Source organism: Cyanistes caeruleus, chromosome 8, assembly GCF_971803275.1.
Source record: "Cyanistes caeruleus chromosome 8, bCyaCae1.hap1.1, whole genome shotgun sequence".
NCBI lineage: Eukaryota > Metazoa > Chordata > Aves > Passeriformes > Paridae > Cyanistes > Cyanistes caeruleus.
Genome location: NC_141708.1, coordinates 10,431,166 through 10,457,587, shown reverse-complemented (window position 1 = coordinate 10,457,587; position 26,422 = coordinate 10,431,166). Strand labels below are relative to the sequence as shown.

General features: G+C 40.2%; 1 protein-coding gene across 3 annotated transcripts in view; it reads right to left on the bottom strand.

The window, feature by feature from the left end:
* Positions 1–26,422, bottom strand: part of LOC111931297 (uncharacterized) — a 197,953-nt gene that overhangs the window by 29,409 nt on the left and 142,122 nt on the right. Inside the window, exons 1-3 of one of the 3 annotated variants that reach the window (XR_015289650.1) lie at positions 19,964–20,157; positions 19,222–19,338; positions 2,854–2,908 (exon numbers count right to left, since the gene is read on the bottom strand). The gene's annotated coding sequence lies outside the window, so the exon portion shown is untranslated. Of the gene's footprint in view, positions 1–2,853; positions 2,909–18,791; positions 18,883–19,221; positions 19,339–19,963 lie in introns of those variants that run through there. The other 2 variants (XR_002865500.2, XR_002865501.2) reach the window with 2 other exon arrangements.

Genomic DNA, 26,422 nt, shown 5'->3' with positions numbered 1-26,422 from the left:
ATTATGAGACATCTAAACCTCAACATGCTCCTGCTTTCTGAATTTTCTTGGCACAGTGATATCCATCTCAAACTACCATAGTGGCCTAGAGGAACACCACATCCTGCCTGGTCTGAATATTGACTGACTGAACTATACTTAGTATGCTTAGATAATACCTTTAAAACCTGTGGTGATCCTTCCTCTTAGACATTTCTTTCCTAAAGCCTCACCTCAATCTCTCTGTCTCAGGAATGTGTATCCACAGGTCCTCGTGCTCTCCACAGCAGACATAATGACCAGAACCTTTCTCTGTGCATCTCCCAGATATCTCTTGAGACTTGAGTCTTCCCCATGCTATCATTTCCATGCTTATTCTGAAGCCACTACCCAAGAAAAAGAAAAGAACCACTAAATGTCAGGGACTGGCAGTCTGGCTACCCTCACAGAGATCTGTCAGGTCAGTTGGTTGAACTGGGCAGAGACCCAAAGACTTACTTTAATGGATGGGATGTATTTTCTGGTGACTGATTGCTTCCTCAATAAATTAGGCAAACACTTCTCCACTCAATCCAGTGACTGATTGAGGAGCCCTTTAAACAGTAAATCCATTCCTCTGTCATTTTTCTGAACAGTAATGGTACTGCTGTAGTCACAGAAAAATACAGAGCTGCCCTTTGCATTGATGACATCCTTTAAAGCAGAAGTTACAGTTGCTAGAGCAGCACTTTTGTGGACACAGTTAAAAATCATTAGTCTTGGTGTCTTCTCAGTCATTATTACCACTGAGGACACGAAGCCAGGCTTGAGAGATGTGCACAGTCAAGAGTGCAGCATACCATGGAAGTCATACGTGAGTAATGTTTCATTTCCTGAAGTCTTTTAAGTGCAAACCTTTTGTGTTCCTCAAAAAATGCAAAAGGTTGATTATTTATGTGTAGGTTCCCAAGTACTTTCATTTTTGTGTTGTCAGTCACATTAGAAACTAAAAAGACCTATGGAAATTCCAGTTAAGCAAGAAATGAAGCACCATCTTGGCAGCAAAGAAATGAGAGATGTAACCACACGAGACAGCTGAAAAATCATCTTGAAACCCCATAAAACAAGTTAAAAAGTGCATTAAACAATCTAAGGAAGCATGCTTTCCTTAACCTTCAAATTATAAAGGTTTAAACAACTTGATTCAGTACTGTAAAAGACACAGAAAATGTGTCCCAAAGGTCCTCTCTTCTCTAATGATTTTGCTTCCTCTTGTCTCCAGTGGTCTTCTAATAGTTCCCTACCTCTGTGTCTGCCTTGGCTCAGACTGCATAAAGATTTTTCAAATCCTAATACAAGGATGTAGTTTGTCAGAATTGCAGTGCACCCATATGAAAATACATAATATTGTATTAATAATTTTATGGTACCCTCATGTTCCCTTCAAGGACCAGTTTGCAGACCCTAACCAAAAGCAGAAGCCTTTTGTGTCAGACACTGCACACATATATCAGAAAATACAGACCCCATAGCAAAGGTTTAAAACCCCTGAAGAGACATGCAATCTCCCACCTCTACATTCAGGAGATAATTATTTTACCTTGAAAAAGGCACAAAAGTGTCTTTATATTAATAAAAAAAAAAAAGAAAAAAGAAAAATCAAAGGGAAATATAATTCAAGAGCAGAAAAATTTCCAATTATTCCTATGGCTAGCAAAAAGCTGAATGACTTTGAGTGCAGTTGGGTTCTCACGAGAGCCACCACTCTACTTGATTGACAGGGAAAATGATGTCCTTTAATTCACCTTTCCCTCAGAAAGGGAATGTGGGAAGATGAGAGCAGGTACCAAGCACACTGTAGTGTCCAGCTGAGCATGGGGCAGCATGACCTGAGCCCGTATCTGTGTTCCCACACACACTCAGCCTAAGCCTGCCCTGGGATGGCTAATTGCTACTCTGTAGGTGCCTAATGAAACAGAGCCTCAGCTGAGGTCCCCAGTTCCTGCCACTGCTGAACAAAGCAGGCAGAAGTCACTCACTTCCCTCCATCCCTGCTGATTTGAGGTGGTTTCAAAGCAGGACCTACAAGGAAGGTGAAAGGCACCTGAAGCCCATAAGGATCTGTCCTTCTGAGAGCCTTGATTAATTAACCTCAAAGCTCTAGTGTGTTTGCTCTTCTGTGTCAGTGAGGTTGAATGAGGCAGGGTTTATAAGTTGTCCCTACACCTTTGTGCTCATGTAAACACAATTCTCTTTCTTCCTGGTTGTGGTTTCATTAAGCAAAATGCTCACAGTGGCACCAAAGTGATGTTCTGTTCATCCCCAAATTCAAAGCCACTATGTGAGGGGCCTGCATCACAGTGAACACAGGTACAGTAACAACTGTAATAGTTGATCAGATCCCAGAATTAAACAGAATTCAAGGAGCTCCTTGGGGAGGCTGGAAAATCAGTGGTTGGGGAAGTCACAGAAGAAATGGTCTTAGTGGTTTGAGATGTGTGGACCTTCCATCAAGGCACTTCAGCTGATATCAGCAGACATGATTCTGTCTGGAAACAAGAGTAAAACTGCCCTCACTTCATCCATACTGTCAACACTGAAATACTTGAGAACTCATGGCAAGTTGGGATAGGTGGGGAAACTGAGGCACAAAGACACTGAACTATAGCAAGAAATTGAAAACATTTTCTGAATCCAAAAGTAGTCTTTATACTTCCTCCTATGTCTAAAAGATCCAAGATGCACAGGACAATTACTTCCACAATTGAAGACTAATTCCAGTGGGGAAATTGTTCAGCTAATTACACCTCTTACCTCTGAAATTTTTTTCTGGGTACACCAACCTTCACTTCTGGCTGAAATAGTTGCCTTCTGTTGTTATGTGCTGCCTTTTCATTTCTGGCAATTCCCTGCTTGTTCTTGTGTTTTAATGGTGAGTTAACTCATGAACCTGAAATGAATAGAGTGTTAAGTGGGTCAGCCCCCTTCTCTGACAGTAATTTATGATATATTTATTGCCTGGTCACTGCAGCTCAGTGCTTACTGAGGGTCTGACCCCCATCATCTAGAGTGAGTGTTTCATATTCTCAAGCAGTTTCAGCTCCAACAAAATACCCCTCAATCCACTCAGCAAAGCTGATCTGTGGGGACAGAAGTCATAGCACAAATGTCAGGGACTGAATAATAATCGATAGCTCTGTGGTGAATTTCCACAAAGAAATAATGTCAGATATTTTTAGTAATTACAACTAAATCTCCATTCCTACCACATAAATAGATGAAGTACATCTGTTTGCACTACGATGTGAATTTAATCTCATCATTAATAATTCTTCTCATATTTATCTTAATATTGTTAATTACATGGGACTTGCTGGGTATGAGTACAAAAGCATGTGTAATTTGTCTTTTTTCCACGAATTTCCAGTGCAATTTAACATTAATTACTTGCTGCTTAATACAACAACCTCCCCCAAAGAATAATTCCAGCATTATTATTGTATCTTAAAACAGTTGCTATGGCTTTTTATTCTGCATAATATGTCATTACCAAGAAGGGTGAAAAAAACCCTACAGCCATTCTTACATTCCAAATGGTATGCTAATAGACAGCAAAATTTGGATAATTTAACAAGATAAAGGCTGTCCTTGAACTTTACTTATTAATGATAGATCCAATCTTAATATTAATGATTTATGAGCATGCTTATATAGCATATTCTCCAGCGTGGGCCTTATCCAGTGCTTTGGATAGATTTTCTTTGGCTTTAATGTCCTTTTAATAGGCACTTTATGACCTGAGTGTTAAAAAGGAACATGTTCTGGCCAGAAGCTGCTTTGTATTGCACAGAGTATTTAGCACATTTCTGGAGGGAGTAGTCCAGCTCCAATGTGGAGAAAGAGCAAGTTGTATAATGTAAATAGTGCTCAACTTTGATGTCTTTATATAAGACTTAGACTTGAAGGCTGAGGTCTTTGTAGATTTTAGAAGTAGCCATTGCATGATTAAACTGGTCCATGTGATCATGACTGGATTCTCTTCAAAATTAATGGAAGGATTATAAAAAGCAGGTTTATGACAAAAACTTGAAGGATTAGTTTGTGGAAATCCTAGCTGTGTCTAAATATGAAGCAAACTTGGGTACAAACTGGGATTGTAGCTCCCTGATGCTCCAGGGTGGGGAGCTGGTGGAAGATAATTCTGGCCCCTTTCTGATCCCCACATGCCAGTTTCTTTCCCATGGAAACTGGCACATCATGCACAATTGTGTCTGGAGAGACAATGCATGTTCAGGGCACACCCCAGCTTGGATAGAAGCAATTGAAATCAAAACCTTTCTTGAGTTCAAAAGTACAGATAAACAAGGTATATTGGAAGCTCAGGACTGTGCTCTTGGAAGACCAGAATGTCATTTATCTTAAATCTGCAGCTCAAACAAGGAGCAGAAAACCTTCCAGACATCTAGGGTTTTATGTTCCTCAGAAGATATTCACTGAGCAGACACTAACACAGGGAAAAGCCCTTTTTTTCTCTCTAAATCTGAGCTTCAACATTACCACCAAAACCAACGCACAGAAATTGCAGCAGTACCAAAAATTAACTAGTGCACAGGATCACAACACTATCACATACAACAGTGGAAACTTGTTTGCACATTAGCTCTGTTCTCAGCTCTCTGACCTCTTTTTGCACTGATTCCTCTTCCCTCCATGGAGCAATTGCAAGCAGTAATTTTTAGCACCAATTGAGGAAAAGGCAAGAGAGTTGCAAGAGAGCTGAGTGCTGCTAGGATTCCTTAAGTATTTATCAGACATGGATACTGCTCCCAGGTTCCTCCAACTGCAAATTACCTAAGAATCCGACAACCACTGCAGGAGATGTCTGTCTGGCTTGTGGTGCATCATAGCTTAATCATGGTTTTTATGCTTTTCTTTCTGAATTTTTCAACTTGCCTCATAAACCTGGCTGTAGCTCCTTTCAATCTAAGTGGCAATTTCTGTGATTCTAAAATCCAGTGTTGGATTAGTAACAGATTGTAAATAAACTCAGAATTTCTGGAAAGGCGCCAGAATTTCACTTTATTTCACCATACCATTCATCTACCCATGTTCTGACTAAAACTCAGAATTTCAAGCTGAGTTGACTGAAAGGGTGAAGATTTTAGGTTTTCCAGAAACTAGAAGTTTCAAACTTCTTGATAATGCCAAAATACCTTTGTAAAAGTATTTTCAATGGATTGGATTAGACTGAGCCAACTGAATTGCACATTATTATATTGTGAAACTGAAGCACTGCTCCTGAGCCTCTCAGAAATGAAGCACAGTAAAGTCCTGTGTAATCAAGACTTGTCTGTGAAATATAGCAGCTTAGTCAGATCCCCATTTCCTCACAGAAAACTTTTCCATTAGAAAAATACTTCAGTAGTACCTGGCTGGTCCCACAGCAGCACTTTTTTCTGGAATTGAAGATGATTTTGATGAGAAAAGGGTAGAAAGGCATATTAAGGCCTGTAAAACCTGGCATGAGAAGAGCTGATGATACAATTTTGTTCTGCTTTGGTATTGCCTACTCCAGAATTTCAAATAGTTTACTCTACAACTTCTATGGGGAAAAAAACCTAACAAACTAAAAAAAACAAACAAACAAAAACAAAAAACCCAAAGTGAGACTTTAAAAGCAAATGCATTGTGGAGCAAATATCTTGAAAGCATTGGAAACACACAAGCCTCAAAACCAAGGAGAAACTGAAATGAAAAAAAGAGGAAAAAGAGGACTAAACAAATCTTCATTTGTTTTGCAGACTTTTGTTGTGTATAAGAAACATGAAACACCTTACATTTGCCCAAATACAGGGTGTTTGATAATACAGGGTAACTAAATGTGACATATAGACAACTTGGTCCCTCAAAGGTACATGGGGAAGATCTTTGAATTGTGGTGATGCCCCCCCACAACCCTCCCAAAAAAGTAATCGATCTACATTTTGTTAGAGTGGGGTTAATATTTATAAATTCACCAGATGCAGACATCCTAGTACAAAGACACCATTGTTTAGGAACTTTTCCAATGTTTCTCAGGAACTTAAAAAATATATTGGTGGAACCATCCTACCTATGAAGCTCAAAAATTTAAGCTAAATGGGAATATCCAACAGTGTTGCCACTCTGAAAAGCTTCTGACATTCAGTTGATCTTATGATGTGAAGCTGATTGCTTCTGACTCCATCCATTAAAGGTCACTGGTTAATATTCCCCCGCTCACTCTGTCTCACACATGCATGCACACACACTAATATTTTCTCCCATTGTCTGCATATTTCCCGTGGTCTAGAGCAAAGCCAGACACCAGCTCAGTATATATCAGAGGATATGACACCATTCCCGAGAAGGATTATGCTGAAATGTTGCTATCACTCAGCACTTGTAGCATCTCTGGGTATTTGGCGTTCAATTATCACATTTTTCCTCGGGTCCCGCCAAGTCAGCTGCTATCCATCTTGCATCTTCCAAATAGATAAGTCACCTGCACTCTGTCAAGCTCTCCTCAGAGGTGCTTTTCCTATGGTAATGCCCTCCATGTGAGCTACCTCATTTTTTTTAGAAGCCATCCTCTCATTCCAAGCAGCCCCCATGACTGAGCATTGAGCAAGCGTCACTTAAAAAGCATCACAAGAACTCTTTCATTATTTGCAAGAGCCACATTAAATTTACAATAAAAATGAAAGATTCCTATGCTGATTTCATGAAGTGGGAATGCATGATCATTAGAAACACATGGATTTCAACTAGTCAGGCTCATATTATATTGAATTCTGAATCACAGGGTCTTCTTTTCTAATAAACATATTCATACTGGATATTGTTTCTCTCTGAATACATGTAATTAGAGTTTACACTGGTGTCTTTTGAGACACAGCTAAGTAGGCAGATGTGTAAAACACACACCATTTGCTAATGCAGAGGCACCCTGAGGTGCCCGAGGTGAAGTCCTGATCTTTTGTGCAGTGTTTCACCTCTGGAGGATGAAACAGAGATTGCCTTTTCGAGCTGCAGGTGGATAATTTTTCAGTCATGCAGTCAGGAAAATCATTGAAAAGGGATAATTACAAGCCATGGACAGATGATGGGGTTTGTTTTCCATCAAAACCAGATGCCAAACGTCCTTATAGTCAAGATCACTAGGTAATTCACTACTTTGTGGTGCTTAGACAGAAAAAGAGTTTTTTTAGTTTAACACAGAAATAACACATTGTGAGGTTTTAGGTTCTGTGGTAAAATCTACAGTGGATGGCTATCAGTAGTGCATGAAATATACATTATTCAGGGTCCCAGCAACTATTCTTCAATGAGCTCACAGACATTATAGTCATTAAAGTCAGCTTTTCCCAGAGTTCCCAATAAAGAACTTGAAAAATGTTTTTCTCTTGGACAGTTCGTTCTATAGATATTTACTATTGAAATTTTTTACAACAACTGTGACCAGGATGGAGCACATACACAAATAGCTAGGATTGATTTGCAGGGAATACAATGAAACTCAGGAATATAAGGCATGATTTCTGATCAGAGTGATGAGATTTTGTTGTTCCAAAGACTTTTCTTTTTTCCCTTATCTAGGCATAAAGTTAATCTATTTCTTTTTGAAGTGTGCCCCACTAAAATATGCTTTATGCTTTGATGCTTTCTCTGTAGGTTTTCCTATTCTGTTGAAATTTTCCACGTCTGCCAAAAAGCCTGGGTGAGCTGAACTGAACTCTGATGTAATTGGCAACATCCAGCTTACACAGAATTGGGTATGTCTTGACATTTTTTTTGCTGCTTTCACTCAGTTTCTGTTTAGGGGACGTTCAGATTTCATTTTTGTAATATCTCTGTCCTTAGGCAGAACATCTTCCCTTGTAAGAGCTTGTTGTTTACTGATTGCCACCACCAGCTGTGGGAACAGGGATTCATGCTTTTATCAGCATTTGTAGGTTTAGAATATGGGGGAACAGGATTTAATTCCAACAGTTTGTAGAGAGAGGATAAGTCAGGTGCACATCATCAGCTGCTGGTGAGTTGAGCAGGCACAGGGCTGCCTGTTAGACATGTTCTTATGGATAGAGCATTTTCTAGGACATCTCAAAAGGCACAGTACACTTATTTAGGCAACTAAGTCCCTCCTAAGGTTACTGTAATGGTAACTGGCAACAGGAGAGAGTGAAGTCTAGGGAAGACAAAATCATAGATAGCCTTACTTTCCAGCTGCATAAAATCCAAACTCTGAATTGACAGAATTTGCATCCCATGTCTTCTTATAATATAACATACTACATTGCAAAAATCTTATTTAACCCAAACCCAAAGGTTTGGGGAAGCCCTTTAATGAAATAGATTTCAGTCTCTGGCATCAGAATCATTTCAGACTCCAACTATTCTTCGGTACTATTTACATCCAAGTATTTGTTTGGCACCTTACAGTGGAGTTTGAGGCATACCTTGGAGTTGGCTCTGAAAATTTGACTCTGTATAGTTCTATAAATGTGTCCTTTGGGTCATATAAATTTATGCTTTTAAATGTTTTGTCATTGGATATTTCTCTGATTTATGACATCCATTTCAGAGAGACATTTTCTTTAAGACCTTTTTGATCCTCCTGAATGCTGAGGGATAACAGAGGGCAGAAAGAAGGAGCATTTCTACTAACTATTGAGTATCTGGTGCTGAAAAATTAAAAAGGCACAAAAAAGTGCTTCTCCCATCAGAGTCCCTTCCTGTTAGTGTGTTTTTCAAACTCCACACATTGGTGCTGCTGCTCTATCCCAGACTTAATTCAAGAAGCATTCATATGCTGGTAGTGCATGGCACTGTCACATTTTCCCTCTGGTGGAAAGCAAGTGAGCCCACGGCAACTTCAAAACCTCTGTTTCTTTCTTATTGATACGTGTGGGCTATGATACCTCTAGCTACATCTTTTTGCTAACTGAACATGCATCACCCACTTTGTATAGTTCTTATGGATTCAAACAGAAAAATCTAATTTACAATTGAACCAAAAAACTGATTTTGGGGCAGAAATGTTTGAATTATTTCTGTTTATCTGGAGACATTCAGGCTCATCAAGAACCATAAAAGAGAAAAGCAAAGCTGGTCTATCACAAGTAAAGTTCAATTCTACTTTGTTGTGGATGAAATAGAGGTATCCTTCTTCAATATCTGCCCTTACAGCACTTAGTGATCTTGAGGCACACGGCAGCACTGGCAGCCTTAGCAAAAACTGCATTGTACTGTGACTAATAAAGCACAAAAATTTTGTCATCTCAGCCTGCCTGCTCTTACAGCAGCTACCAATCCAGGTCACCCATCCCAGGGCAGAATGCTTGGCCGTGTTATCTTAACATGCATCCAAATTTCAAGGGAGCTGCCAGTTATGAATAGCTCAGTAAACAGGCTGGAGCTGGAGACAGAGACTGCATTCTGAGGTGCAGCAGAGAGCACTTACTGTCACAGTACTCATACCCTTCAAGCTCATTATGGATTTTCCCTTACACCAAATTTGAGCATCATGGCTGTGATGCCTCATTCTGTTGCTAGAAGCTAAAGTGACTTGCCAAAGGTCACCTGGGAATTCCCTTCATGCCTTCATTGTCTTTCTCTCACACTTTATCTTACACTGCTATTTACCATTATTATCAATTCAGTTTTTCTCTTTGATGTACAGAACTTTTCCCTAAGAGAAAGTTGATTTCCACCAACTCTCAACTCATCAATGCTCCAACAATTCTATTTGTAGTTAAGTATCTCTAGTTTTCAATAGTTCCATCATTTATTCTAAATTTCCTTTCTGACTCTCTCTAGAGACTTTAGATTAAACAAATTCCCCTGGAAACAGCTCACATTACTGATTAATGTGAACGGGGTCTCTCCTTTGCCAGCACTTTGTTATTTCATGGATTTTGCCATTAGTTAGAACTGTGGTTGGAAATTTTCAAAGCTGTGTTCCTTTTGATGTAGCAAGGGCAGACAAGGCCAGTGGCTGAAGTATAAGCCCATGAAAGCTGAGCACCTGATTAGCAGGGTAGCTGTATTCAGAAAGTGACTGGCCAACTCAAACTCTTCTCTCCACTCCTCAATAGAATTGTTACAAAAGAAGAGGAAAATATTACTTTAAAACCAGATTTAAGCAATATGGAAGGAGTTATACTCCTTTTGTTTTTCCAACTAATACTCTTGCGTAGCTTAAAATTATCCTGACAGAAAAACAATCGAGGCAGCTTTTAAACTAATGACACAATCCCATGGCTAATTTCCCCTAAATAGCACAGAGATGTGACTGAATGATCCTATATATCATTGTGGGAAGCAATTTTCCTCAATGAGTTCTACCTGCTGGATATTGCAATGCATTACAGAGTGAGTAAAAGCCTTCCTCTGAAATCAGATTCAAACTGGCTTTGGAGCAAAACTTAAACCCTGAGGGTGAGAGAGCCATGATTATATTTAACACCTCCTTTTGATTTGTGGAACAGGTTCCACATGTTCCTCCCCACATCTGGCAGCTCCTGATGCAAGTTGTTCCCACATGCTGCATGCCTTTCACACTGTCTTCACAGGTGTTATTTGGCTTAATGTGGGCTTCACTGCTGCTATAGATGTTGCCTAGCCTCTCACATAAGGTCTTTACAGTGTTTTCCTGCAACAGATCCTTAGGTTTTCAGGCTGTCACACCTCTTTAACAGGAAAATTTCCCCCTCCTTACTGTCCAGCTCAAGGGAGATGACAGCTTCCAGGAGAAGGATTTCATATACTGCAGAACTCCATATATTGTTCATATATATCTCACTGATATTTTGTCTTCCATTGCAACAGTCAGGCCAAGCAGAGGAGAACTGACTAAACTGTGATGCATCTGTCAATGTCCCAGAAGGTTTTTGTGGGTTTTGTGCTTCTTTTGCCTTGGCCAATTACTCAGGCTAAATGGACAGGTCAGTTGGGCCCAGACTAGGGGATGTGATGGGCATTCTGCTACACAACATCACCTTCACCAGCATTTACCCCCATTCTGCCATCTACAGAGAAGTTTCTTGCAGCTTGGCTGCCCAGAGAAACTGCTGCATTTCATCTGTGTGGCAAACTCCCCAAAACTTAGGTTCAGAGTAATAATCACTGCTGGATGGTGGTGGCTGGATCCATTTTAAATGAGGTAGGGGACAAAACAAAGTTTTTTGTGTCATAGCCTGCAACTGAAGATGAAAAGGGTGCTCATAAGCCAGCAGCACCAGCTCCAGATCCACATCCCTTCTCTGTGAAGCAGCTCTCCTGCAGCACTGACAGACAGGGCAACAAAGAGCTCAAGCATTAAGCAAGATGCTTATTTAGAAAACAAACAAGCAGGACACTGTTTACATGTCTATAAGCTGAAACATGAGTAAAAGCTCAGGAGGACAAAGGAAAAAGATAAATACATTGCCTTATTTTTTAACAGAAATAAAGATCAGAGCTCCAAGAAAGCCAAGCCCAAAGTTCTGAAAACAGACTTTTCACACAGCATATTTCAATGGATATGGAAATAAAACTCCACAAGGAAGTTTGTATCTTTTCCATGCTGCAACCTTCATTCCTGGCCATTCTGTTTGTCACAAATAAGCAGTAATTTATGTTTTGACGACTCACCCCAGCGAACAGAACCATAAAAACAATCCCCAGCCATTTGTTTGTGTATTTTTTTTTTTTTTTCTAAGGCTCAAATTTATTTTAGATGACACTTTTCCCCCCTTGGCCGAGACGGAATATTTTCTCCATGCCTTTTATCAAACTGACAGGTGATATTGCTTTAAATTGGGCACTGCATCAACAACAGAGGCTTTCTCATTTCACACCCAAAGTGTCAGTCATGTGGATGAGAACTCATTTTGTCCCTTATTTACTAAATGCAGATTGGGATCTCAGAGCCAGGAGTGCAGAAGAGGCAAGGGATGCCCTGGGTGATAATGGGAATGAACGAGAGAGGACAGCAAAAGAACAACACAACATGAAGCAGGCGGGAACTTATTGTGGGTTGATTAGATGACATCCATCTTCTTGTCTATAAACCATTCCCACAAGAATAGCTTTCACATTCACTTTGTCCCCTGTCATGACTCCCTCCCCATTAACAGGATAAAAGGTGACAGGGGATTGCAGGGTGTTCCTGATGGATTTCAGAGCACTGGGGATGTAGCTAAGGGGTTACAGATCACAGGTGAACTATGATTTGAGACTGAATCCCTGGATTCCCTGGTTTCTCATGGATCCAACCCCTAGTCTGGGGCTCAGGAAGAAGCAGGTTCCTGAAGAATGGAGGGAGATTGCTTGGCTGCTGTGATGGTCTGCCTAGCTAGTCCTCAATATCTAGAGGTTTCTGAGAGCACGTCACCCAGAAAAGGAGACAAAAACAAATCTTGAGCCTACACTAAAACAGAGAAAGTTTCTGGACAGTGTGAATACATACACATATGTGTTAAAGTGGAATATAGGACACTTCATTTGGAAAAGTAGCCTCTCAGAGAACATTGTGTTTGTCTCAGAAATGTACCAACAATTACCTATTCTGAAATTTTGCTTTATAGTCTTTTATTTTAATATAATCTTGTGATTGTTTCTAAGAGGATGACAATGTTTAGTGAAACCATGAAACTATAAAAGCTTTGCTATCACTGTATATATTTCAACCAATTACTATCTAAACTCACTTTTATAATGTTTAAACTTCATATTGACATTACGTGTGTGAGCAGCCTGCAGATGCTGAACAAGCAGGGAATTCTGCTGCCTTGGCACACGACCTCCTGCTGCTAGAGCACCAATTAGCCAGAAGGAGGAAGGAGGTTTCACTGTTATAAAAATGGGAGCAGGATTTAAGTACAGCAACTGTCGCTGAAATTTAAGGGAATGGAGAAAGGAAAGGAGACCTGCCCTTGTGTCATCTTATAGAAGGTGTTATAAAGTTACATCTGTGACAACACACTGCTGGAAACTAGAGACAGAAGATTGAAATTCATGCCAAAATATTCTTAGTGCTCTCTTCTCCCCACTTCCCCTGTCTCTAACTGCACAAAAAATCACCTGGATCTGAGAACAAGCAGGACTGTGTGTGATTTACACAGACAAGCTTTTCCTCTTTCTAGTGATCTCAATATTTCCCTGCACTCTCTTGACAATGTTTATGATAACTGGTACCTATCTCAAGAAGGACTTTATGAGTCACACTTTAAGAAAAGCAGCCAGGAGTCATCCATGTGAGAAAGTTTCTGAATAACTCTTGTGGTTCCGCATGACTGCAGCAGCATCCCGTGGTTTGCCCACGCAGAGCTGCAGCCCTCAGTGAAACGTTCAGTTCTCCTTCCTGTTCACTGTCCCTACCCAAACCCCCCTCAGTACCAAGGAGAGACATAGAATATGCTGTCCATCAGCCTCATTGTTTCCTTCACAACTTCTCCAACATGCTTTTAAACCAAAAAGCCAGGTGTTACTAGATAATTTTGTAAAGAAGGGGTAACTTAAACTGACTTGATGAGAAAGAAGTGTTAGAAAGTTTTACAGCCTGGAGCATTTCAGATGTGGAGGACCTGGGCAAAGCTTATTGTCATTTTGGCTGCTGTCAGCTCAGAGGCCCTCTGGGGCACAATAAATTCATAGAAGTCCTGCCTGTTTCCTGGGACATTTCTCTTTCTGTCAGGGTGTCCATGCCCTGCTGTCCTCACTGCTGAGCAGTGTTCCTGCCTCTGCAGATGCTTGAGTGGTGCCTCTTCTACCCTGCCATGAAGTCTGTGATCACCTTTCAACTGCTCCTGCAGGATGGGGCAATGTTTCCTTCCCCTGAGGTACATCTGCCCAGTCACTGTTATTTCTAAGATGTACAACAGTATGTAAGTGGAGAGAAATAAATAAGATGGGTGCTGTCTGCTGCATAAACCAACAGGAGTCAGCCAGTGTCATTAAAAAGGGCCATCCAGGTGGGAGGTGCTGGGGTTAGACCTCTAGTACATTCCCTGGCTGATGCACATTCCTGCATCCGTGCTGAGCTCACTCAGGCTTTTTTCACCTGAGCATAATTCCCTCAAATTTAGGGAACTTCTGCAGAGAATCTCCACCTGAAGAGACCTGACGTCTGTGCCTGTGTCCATGGCACAGCAGACAAACACATACTCAATATTGACATGCTATTGCTGTGCCTTTCCAGATGGTGGGGAGGTATTTAAGTCAGCAGGGAGATTTTTTTGCTGTCATCACCTGTTTCTGGTTTCTGTGTTCTGCTTTCTGGTAAGTGCTACTAGAATTGGGAAGCACATGAATATATGAAGTAGCTTTGTGTCTGCTTTCTTAGGTGTAGAGTGTATACCTGTCAAAAGCACTATGAGACAGTTCCCATCTTAAAAGTAAGACAAGTTTGTCATGATTTTGCTTTAAGGCAAGTAGATTTCACCTAGAAGTTCATGATTGTGTTTAGTTTTTAATCTGAAAGTGAGCCAGAATAGATTTTAGGAGTTCACAGTGACTAAGTGTGAAAATAGGTGAAAGAAAATTACCTAAAATTATCTGAATTTAGAATAGATCATGGAAACAAGGAAGGCTCTGTGACTCTGAAAAGACAGTGATGTCAGATCTTGTTCCACATTAACATTTAGAAAGACTTAGGCATATATAGTGTAAACAATGTCAAAAGAATCCAGGTTGATTAGATGTCTTGTGATTTAGCAGTGATTGTGAATAATTGAAATATGACAGGCAGAGAGATGAAGTCACATGAGAAAAACACAAACCAAAAATTAACCTAGAAAACTAAAAAACAAATCTCAATGCCACAGAAACCCAACAATGCAAAGGATACAAATATAATAAGCAACACCGCCATCAAACATTTAAATGGCAAAGCAAAAATAGTTCACCTAATTTAAACCCCAGAGTTTTTCTGTTATGCATTAGAGAGGCACAGAGATGATACATATGTGCAAGAGCACTGCAGGGCACTCAGCACAATTCAGATTGACTCCTGGAGAGAGCTCTCATTTTCTGGTCAGACAACTTTCTTTTTCCAGGTCTGGTAAAAGTGTGGTCAGAAGTGCAAAGATAAGGACAGGAAAAGCAAATGTGATTTCTGCCCAGAGTTTAATATATGCCATACATTGATCTTGGCCTAGTTTTGCCACACCAAACTGCTATTTAAATTCTACTTTGATCACATAGCAGCGTTGGCTGAACTGGTGGTTATCCCACTAACTTCTCTTAAATTGAGGATTCTTGAATTTTAACAGAGCCCTTCGGAGAAGCTTCTGTTTCCCTATGGCACAAACATAGATTAATATTATGTGATCTCCAGGAGAGACCACAAGGACAGCTCTTGCTGAGTGCCTCATGCCCTAGGTAGCAGTGAGACATTTAGGACAGGAAGGGATTCTTTGCAAGAGGCTTTAAGAGAAAACATATGCTCCTGAATCAGCCACTCAATCAATCCAGGCCACTTGGCTACTCAGAGTGAGATGGCAGCAGCAAACCAGTCTGGCTCTTCCTTCATTTTTCTTTGCTGAGCTCTCACCTCCCACATTCAGTCTGCACCACACTGACTGCCATCACCTCCCACCACAGGGACACAGAGCCTGAGATCTCCAAGCAAGGAACTGTCTGTCCTGGCCACTGGCAAAACCGGTTCAGATAAAGTCTGAATTCCTCCTGGAATGGCAAAGAACCATCCATGCCTATCAAAAATTATCCCAGAGCTAAAGTGACTCATTGTTATAAAATTCATCAACACCCACTTCCCTCCTCTTCACATCTTTAGGACCCTCTTACAAAATGCCAAGGAAAAAGAGTTTCTCAGTTAACAAAGTTTCCCATTCAGATTGTGGAGGATTTGGTAACAATAAGTTTTAACATAGTGTTTCCCAACAGTGATTTACATATGCATTCCTGTAGCAAACCAGATAATTTTCCATTCAAAGAAGAGCTGCCTTGCACATTCTGTTTTACAGGGACTGAACTTTTAAACTAATGTGCTTCCACCAGAGCAGAGAAAAGCAGAGTCAGGAAGACACCATTTAATGAGCACAAACCCATTACTGATACTAGTCCTCAGGAGAAATACAATAGAATAAATCTAAATTGGTGTCATTTCTTCAATGATAACAGAGCAATGCTGCTTGACACCAGCTGAGGATCTGATCCTGTTAACCTTCATTGACTCAGACATATGTTTCCCAAAGCATGTAGCTAACTGAAGAAATGAAATGTAGCTAAGACTGGAGGATGAGGATGCAGCTCTTGAAGAACAGGAGGGCAAAAGGAAACTACAGGCTGAACTTCTACCTCTCTGAAATGGCAATTCAGTGTCACTATAGAGGGTATTCTTCACACCCACAGATGTGGGTGACTCTCAATGCTGACCTGCACCACAAACCTTTCCAAATTCTGTGGTCTTTATCACCTCCTAAGCTGAGGCAGTGGCATTCCCCAAACAGGACAGCAGCTTTGAGCCTCAGCCTCTTACTCTGCAGATGCCACTTTAACACCCCTGGGTGACACCTTTGCCATCCTGCAATAACTCATTCACTTCAGAAATAACCTTAAAGGTAATGACATGCAAGCCAAGAAGAAAGAATCTGGATTTTGGGAAGACAAGATCATGTAGTAACCTGTGTTTCCATTAGGTGGTTTGGGTAGAGATTTGAAAAGCTCAAAGTATGTTACAACAGGTGCCTCCAACTTTGAAATTTTGGAATTTTAGGGGCAGAAAGGCATACAATAGACAGGAATTTCCTTTGGACTGAGGTGACATCAGCTGCCAGCTCTGCAGCCCATTCTAAATGCCAGCTTGTTAGTTATAAAGAATGAAAGTGGACTGATAAATCCTAAATCTTTCTCCAAACACATCCATAGGGCCTCTCTGCCACTGGGAAGGACCAACACAATATTAGGACCAAGCTTTCATTGTGCAAAAACTTTCTAAATCAAAAAAATATCTAATTTGGTAAGTAATCATCAGGAGAAAAAAGAATTGCATTAAATAAGAGCTGAATAAAGTCAGAAAAGTGCTTTACAAAACCTTTTTATATACAGACATGTTTGCTGAGGATCGTGCAGAAGCAGCAGGACAATGAAGAGAACTGAGGAGGTCTCACAGTATTTATCAGTATTCCTATTATTTAACAGCCATTACTGGCAGGGGATAAAGATACCAAAACTCCTGTTTCCAGGTGTTTTAACAGAACTCACAGACTTTTAATATTTTCTTAATTGAGGACTACATATTTGCCAAGTGGGTATATCTCAGTATAACCACACAGAACATCACATACACATTAGAACACACAAAGAAACAGGGCTGCAAAGAAACACCAAGAGCAGGTAAGCAAATATTATCATTAATTAGTGATTGTTCTACCATGAAAGTCCTTCTCTCAGTATGATTATTTAGTGTGCAAGGCATGGCTCCTTTCACACTGAACAGTTTCTTTGGTAGGTTGGATGGAGTTTTTGTTTGGTTTGTTTTGGGTTTTTTTGGGTTTGTTTTTAATATTTTCTAACTCCACTGAAAGAGGGGACCGTGTAGGTGTTTTTAATAAAAGGTATGTCTCGGAACCAGGTTATCCAAGGGAACAAGGCCTTTTCTAATTTCAGCTTCAGTCTGTAAGCAAATAGCCCCAGTTTAATAAATCTGTTTTATTATGATGGGATTTCTTTTTCCTTCACAGTCTTGTTTGTGCATGAGGGAGTAACAGCAATAAAATCTCACGTTCCACCAGAACGAAATATGTTCATAATGTTAGTTAACAACCTAGAAAAATGTTTCCCTTGTTGTGAAAAGTGCACCAGTCTGCAGGGTAACCAGAGGGGGAAAAAAAAGGAAAAATACTTTTGGCAATAGCTCCCGTGCTTCCTGACAGGTTCTATCTGTTTCAAACCTTCCTGGGGTTTAATCTCTTTTCAAAACCAAAATCTGTATTCCAGCTTTTGCTATGACCTCTTGGTCATTAGGATTCCAACATTGATACCTTTTTTCTTAGAAAAAGTATCCTTCTGATTTTGAACATGAAAATCCAGACCAAGAAGGAACACTGGGATGTGGTGTTACCCATTTTGCTCCTTCTCTTGCTTCCTTTTAAGTTGACCTTTAAGGGCAATTTCTTTGATCTTCTATGGGGAAATAACAAAAGGTCAATGCAACATTCCCAAGATACAGCTCCCAAAAGAATGGAAGAGGAGAATTTTGGTTTTGGTGGCATAACCTCTGGTCACAGGCAGTGAGCACCCATTCTCCCTCACACGAACTGGCTCAGCTGGAAACCCCCCCACCCCAGGAAAGCCACATCCATGGGACATTCCCATGAGGGGCAGCTGAGGGAGGAGGTGCCATAATCCATCAAAGACCCCCAAACATCCCCAGACTCTTTGCTGAGGCCTTGCAGCAGAGCACTGCTCGTGATGCCAAGGGCTGCAACAGAGCCAGAGCCTGCTGCAAGGGACTCTGTCAAACATGCCCCCACCAGGGCAGGTACTTGGGCCTTCCCACCCAGCCCAAATGTATATTAACCCATTGAACTCCGTGGTTTTGGGGGACCCCTCACCACCAAGACCAGATGGAGAGGATCAATGGGACACCACTGGGATCCACAGAGTGGTGATTTTTCTATTTAATCTGTCTCTGTCACTCTTTCTCTCCACCCACCACTTTTTCTATTTCTTTCTCCCTCTCTCATATTTACTATACAAAATCCATACTATTAACTTTGGCATATGGTCTCATTTGCACTTTAAATTGAGCAGAGGCACTTCTAATAATTTTAATAACTGGATCATAACACCTCTCTAGTGCTGGAGGATGACTGGTAGCAAACAGGGACTCTGGATTTATTTGAAATAATGCAGAGAAACAGCATTCCCTTTGTTCTGGCAAAACAGACTTCTGCACACCTTAAAACAAAGAGGAAAATAACACGCATGTAGGCTCAGAGATAATTTGCTTCCAACAGCAATTATTGTTTCCAACAGCAATAATATATTCATAACCACACAATAATTTTCATGTAACCCTGAAAAAAAATTATCACTTGAAGGCCAGAAATAAATAGAATCACCAAAGTGTTATTCCATTTCATATATTATTCCATACTTCCTTGATAGGGAATACTGACATTTTATAGCCACTTAGAGTTGTATTTAGAGCATACACAAGTGCATCTTTGGCTGAATTCAGACACCTGCAGTTTGCATCTATGATTAAGAGAGTAATGAGTGATTCAGACTACTTACCATCCAGGGACTTCCAAATCTTACATATGGAGATGCACAACTTCATAGCATAAGGAGCATTCTGCAGTCTGACTGATACTTTACTTTTCCTCCTCCTCAAAAAAAGCAGGGGCACACCTGATGGAAACAGCAAGAAACCACCCTCTGAAATACAGCATGAAACAGCTGAAGATAGTCAGGAGGAGAATTAGTAGATTCAGACTCTCAAATGAGGCATCAGCTGAAGAAGCTTCTTCCTTGTTAACTGCTTTTCATGTGCAAGTCTTTCCTGATTTCTACAGCTTTTGAAGCAAGATAATAGCATTACAGTCAAGGTTTTCTGGGCCCTAAACTTCACATTTAAGCTGTGCTGTTCATGTTCCAAACCTTATCAAGTTGTGAATTTGAGACTCTGTTCTCAGTTCTCTTTGCTTTTTAATGCATAAGGCATTAAAGATCACTTGCCCGGTGACTTGCAGCACACAAAGACTGAAATGATTTATTGAATTGCAAATTTAAAATTGTGATGTTTTTGAAAACCACAATGACATTTTCGTACTGGGAGAACAACTTATCTAAAAACATTACATCCACAGATGACAATTACAAAAAGTCACTATTAGAAGAACTCAAACTTTTGCCCTGTAAATGGGAATGTACTTTCACCAGACTGAAAGGAACACACAAAGAATATCAAGTGTGAAAAGCACTATTTGATACTTAGGAGAAAAACATCACTGATAAATTAGGCCAAGGTCCAAACCTCAAGAGGAAACGCCCAGCCAAGTCAGTAAGGAGTTTTTAAATTATTTTTTCCAGTATACTAATCAGGTTTGGATCAGGTCTTCAGATTCATTCACAAGGCACACAATTAGGGATTTTGGTGGTTGTTTCCGTGCTGTGTGAACGGCTGCACCTCCTTCCAGAAAGCTCCAGTCTCAGCAGGAATGCCGTGTCCTGGTGGAATAGAAAGAGGGAAGGAGGAGTGTTTAATTTGATGAAATCCATTACAATTGTGGAACATATGTCTGCACTGTGCTTTCTGTGGTAAAGTTTCTTGTCAGCTGCTTTTCCCAGATGCATGACATATGTAGGGAGAGAACTACCTGGTGGAGGGCATGGATCCATCAGGAATGTGGGGACTTGTGATGGTGCTCAAGTGTGTTCTTCAGCTCTGGCTCCAGCAAGAAGAATACTGCTCTGGGGACAGCAGCACTGCCCTCCAGGGCATATCAAAGGCATAAATATGCAAGGCAAATTCCCACTAAAAGCAGCCTTTACATTGCCCAAAATCAATGCATATGGATCCAGCATAAAATCTGAGATGGACTTTAAGATGCGACCCCTTTTTGGTTTCTTCTAATCGGAAATGGGGCCAACCTACTTTATACCAAGTCTCTGCACAGGCTCTTTTCAAAAAACTATCTCAATTGTTCCAGTTGGCTGAAAATCCAGCAAAATTTCTCTCTCTATCCCGTGAAAGAGCAGCAATGCAAGCTAAAGAATCCCACTGGCTCAAAATAGATTTCTGCATATGTTCATTTTTCTCAAAATTTTCCTAAAGCCCATCTCACAGGCAGAGATTCCTTTGGTTGTTTCTAAGAACAATTTGCTATGGCACAGTAAGCAGCCATGTTTAGGCCAGGACAGATTGTTGGCCAGTGAGTAGGTGTGGGCATGCTGAAAACCATGTTTTTCACCCATATGGCCAACAGATGGGATAGGAGAAACTTTTTCAAAAGAAACACATGTCACTTATGCTATGGCTGCTTGGAACAACAACAACAGATGATACCAGTCATTTCTCACCAGGTTCTTCATGCCCTCACAGCTTCTTCCAGATTACATTTCCATCCTCTTTTCCCTCTGCACCTGTACCAAGCTACAGTTGTTCTCACACACACACAAAGGGGGCAAACAAAAGGGAAGGACAAAAGAGAGAAAGGATCGTTTTTGCACACAGCTCTGAAATTATGTGCAAAATAAAACATTGATTTCTCTAAGTTTCCACCATAAAGCACACTGTGATTCTTAGGAAGCATTTAGGTAGATGGTGAATTTGGACACACCAAGAAAAAACATTGCAAAGTAAGATGTGAATGGGGAGGTGCAATGAACCACACTCAGATGGTACTTCCAGTGAGTCATCTGGTCACTGCTGTTTAATTTTATGACCAATAAGGACAATTTTGTTTGCTTTTGGATTCGATTTTTTAGATTAAGGACAATTTTGTTAGATTGAGTTTTTTTGTTCGAGATTTGTTTGTTCTTACTCTTGAGCTCCATAGTTCTCTTTCTCTCTCTGACCCTCCCCATCAAAAAGTAATATTCTGATTTTGCCAATTTAATTCTGAAATCCAAGACTTTCAGTTGAAATTCCCTTTTAACACATCCAGCCAAACATTCCCACTTGCAGGTTATTTAAATAATATAATTGGATCACATTTTCTCAGGCTTCTTTGGTGATTCTATCAGAAATGTGTAGGTCTCTATGGAGCTCTTATCTTTATCAGGGAGAAATAAGTCTGACTTTTCTTACTCCTTTTAGTGTAGCTGAATCTTGGAAATCAGGACTAATCTGTGATTGCTCAGCACTGCTTTCCCTTCAACAGTGATTACATGTTTTCGCAATTTTATTCCTCAAACCTGAACACTGCTGTGAGCAAGGCCCTCGTTCCCCAAGCCTTCTAGCAATAACACTACCTTCTTTGATTTATACAACATTTCTCTTACAAGATTGCTTAGAATACTTATGGTATCCTGAAATGCACCTGAATAGAGGATGCCTTCTGATTTTTTTACTTTACTTTTCCCCTCAGTTAAACTTCCAAGTCTCTTCTCTTTTCTGTATGCGGCTTTCAACATCCTTTCTTCTGGAATGTACCTGTTTTTTCCCTTCATATTGCTGCATCTTCTTATTCTGCTGTTATCTGTATTAAGCTGCTTTCCAAACTGCAGCCATTGGAGTTAATCTAGAATTCAGTTTTTCATATGCCTGTTGCAAAATTCAATTATTCATTCCTATGTGAGGTGGGTTTTTGTTTGTTTTTTTCTTTTTTTTCTTTTATTTCTTTTTTTCATCATCTGTGACTTGAGAATTTACCTTTTAGCTGCTGACATTCAAGTCATTTACTCAGTTAATAAAACCCTAGGGAGGTCTGCACTGATCTCCACAGCATTTCATATTTTCTTTTGTTTTGGCATGCTCCCTTTCTCCATGAAGCCATTGAACAGAGGGGGAAAGAAAAATGAAAATCAAAAAGAGAAAATCAATAACTAGGTATGGTTATTTGCTTGATGTTTTCATACCATGCCCTGGTTCGCCAACAAGGAATAGGTTCAGCCAACATTAAGACCAGCATTGCTTTCCTTTATGCCATGGCATCAGCTCTCAGTGAGCTGATCTAAGAACCTATTCACACTTTTCTAAGTTAACCTATTGCACCCTGAGTTCCCACCTCCCACTGGTACCCAGTAATTGGGATGCTGGATTCTGGCTCACCCCAGTTATGAAGGGAAGGAGATGTGCTGGAACTGAACTGAACTGACTCGCTGTGCTGAGAGCATCCTTGGGGGCTGTTACTGTGTCTCTGCTCACCTCCACAGAGGCAGTAAGTTGGTAATTTGTAATTGTGGGAAACCAGTTCCAGCTCAGACTGCACCACCGGTCTGGCATCTCCTGATAAAACTTCCTGATTTGCTTCAGCCTAAAGGAAGCAATCTTTAAATGCACAAACCCACTCAATGGCCAGTGCCACAGAAGCCTTAACAAACAATCCCACGGCAGGAACCAGAACTGTATCTCAAGGGAAAACTATCTGATCCATGTATTTAATTGAAAGTGTCTGTGCAACATGGCATTCCACATTCAAAAACCAGTTAAAGCTTTTGGATACAGATCCAGTACACCACAGAAAATAACTTGTCTTTAACTGTGTGGTATTAGTCTAAATGCAACTATGATTTAGTTTTTTCCTGACAAAACTATAACCGCACTGAGTTTGCTCCATTGCTTGAAGGCAATGTGTAAGCAGGTCAACACAACCACAGTTTGTCTTACACCAAGATAACACTGCAGTGTATTGAAATACAACTGTATTTATATGTTCAGAAGCTAGGAGCAGAAAAGCAAAAATACCAGCTCCCCTTATGCATTAGTATGAATCCTGTTCAAACACAGCCAAATCCTTATGAGTCCCCTTGTACACTCCTACTACAGAAAATCATAATAAAAATATGAAAATATAAAAAACTTGTAGCATAAATTAGAAATGTTACACCAATCAAGATGGAGAAAAAAATATTTTACTGCAGTGTTTCAAAAGCTCACTTATTCTTCCCCTCCTAGAAGTTATAAATATTTCTTTTTTATTTGAACTGATGTAGCTGAATTCTAGCGAGTTGCTATTTGATAAAAAATATTCTATATCCTTCATTTCCAAAAATGTCAGTCCTGTAACCCAAATTTTTTGTTTGTGCTGTTGTCTGTTACATCTTTTGTCCTTTATTCCTCCTGAAAGGTGCAATCCCAGGCAGTCAGGGTGGGCAACAGAAGCACTCCAGTGATGCGTTGTCTCTGTGACACGTGGTACTGCTGGCTTTGGAAACTGGTGTTCCTCTACTGAAACTCACTGATGATTCAGCCATGCTCTCTTTTTTTGGCACAACATATGCTTTTTTCTGCACAGAAGATAGATAGATATATAGACTCTTCAACCATGGAGTAACATGCAAAGGTTTCCAGTCCTCCTTGTCTGCTTTCAGAACTTCTACATATGTGGCTGTGGTTTGGTAGAGAAGAGGAAAAGAAGAGGGGAAAGCTTTTGATTTCCAGAATAACTGAATTTTCTTAATATTTGTCTCAGATGCATCACAGGATCAAAAAACAGACATAAAGTGAAGGAATGAAATGTTTAGATGAGAATATAGCAAGTGTTAGATAAGCATGTCAACTAATCATAGCAGGATATTAAAAAAGTTGTCAGCATAGCAATAACCACTGCATATTTATAGAAAAATTTTCATTATCAGTGATTTGGATTTAACCCTTGGCCTGGTGAAGCAAAACACCAGCTAGCAAAGATGTATCCCAGGCTTGTATTTAATGGCAAAGGTCCCTTACTGGCATGAGCAGTTGACTCTCTGACTCTTCTTAATAGCAGTTTTCTGTCCAGCCAAGGCACGAGGCAGAAGGATGGGCTTAATTCACCTTGCAGTTTTCCTCCACATGTTGATAGTCATTTTCCTCAATCCTTGAAGTTTAGGATGACTGAATGTTTTCTGTGCTGGCCAAATATCCTTAAGAAACTCACTAGACCACATATTTCAAGGCTTGATATGGTGCTTAGACTCTTAGTAAATGTGTTTCAGAGCTCTGGAAGAATGTCTTTTTATATTTTTATTTTTTTTCCTGCTGGTATCTGATTCAAACCAACAGATCTGATGACTCCACATCTTTAAAGGGACACAGACCAAGGTCAGTGCCATCTCCCTCAACTGCAGCTCAAGCGAGCAACTTCCTCCAGGGGGTTGCATTTCATGTTTGCAGCTGCTTCTGATTGTACACAGCTACTGTCATTTTTCTGACTGGAGTGAAGCAATGCAATGAAAAATGTAGTGTAATATGCTGAAAGACCCAGGATGTGGCTGGAAGGGCATAAATCATCAGTGGTGATTGTGGGGTGGGATGGGAGGTTAGTGCAGTCCGAAGAGCAGCAAGTGTGCACACAGTAATGGCAAATACTGCCCCCAGGAGCTGACTACGTACCTCTTTCCTGGATTTCCCTTCACCTGGAATCAGATTTCCCAAAGAATATCTCTGCTTGCCTATCAGTATCTGCCATAACTCAGATTTCCAGGCTGGTTTATGGCCTAGCAGCAAACAGGACAGAAGTGGGAAAGTCACATCAATTACCACAGGCAGTTATGATCCTTATTTTAAGTTATTCCTTAGTTCTGAATCAAATCAAGCGAGCAATCTCCAGAGAGATGATTCATAACCCTACAAATTTCAGGTATTGTACTCCATTATTGATACAACTCATAGATCCTAAAAAAGCACAGCAAAATTCAAGCCATTCATAATTTAAGTACTGAGCAAGGTAATACTGTGAAAGTAAGTGCCTAAGCTCCTGGTAAATGGAGAGAAACACTTTTAAATGTCTCTTGGAGGAAGTCTTGTCTACCAAAACCTCCCACTTCCCACTGCTTTACCTACCCACCTTTTGTATGATGTGTGAGTTTCTTTACCTCCTGCTGAGATACAAAGTCACTTGGATTTTCAAGAGCAGCAATAATTAACAGCAGCCCTCACCCCAGGCTGATCAAATGTGTGCGTTTGGCTCTTGGTGACATTCAGCTTGAGCTGGACAGCAGCACAGCTCCTGTATTGCATTCATCTGTCATGGGCTGTGCAGAGCAGAAGGCACAGACTGATGGGTGTCTCAGGAGCTGCTGTGGGAATGTGAGACATGCATCCCTTAATTCCACTTAATGTGCTGTATTCTTCCATAGATTAGTGAAAATTGAAGTGGTGTTACGGCTCTCTTCCTTGAGAATCAATGAGGATACTTGGCAATGGTGTCCCTGATGGAGCAAGAACATTTGTAATGTCAAGGATGAAATATTTAAGCTCCCATGGAAGGCACTTCAGAAACAATCTTCTATTTACTCAATCTTATCCAGATTTTCCTCTGACTTCACAGGCTGAGATTTGAGCCTAAGTGATGTCCTAAAACACAACTCATTGGATATTTATTCCTTCCAAATCCAGTTCCACCAACAACAGAGCTTCACAGCAGTTTGTTTTTTTCAGGGTGACTGGTGAATTATGAGAGAAGAAATTCATGTACATACTTATTACATCTATATAAATATTAAGTACATATGTGCACATGTATGCTGAGTATAATAAAATACATCTTAATTTCTATTTGTCTCTAAGGATGGAGACCCATCCAGGCTTCTATTCAGCAAGAATTTATGAATAAAAAATAAAAAAAATTGAATTAATTATATCTTAATGGAGTTTAATTTTTTCCCCTCTCACAAATCTTCTATTATATATCTGAGTTATTTGGTGCTTCCAAAACAGGAAAATACTCACAGTTTGAACAGTTAAAAAACTTTGTCATGTTCACATGGCACTAACACTGCTTTTAAGAACTATATTAGAGGTTTATTTTATTACTTCTTCAAGCAATATTGATAGCACGATACATAT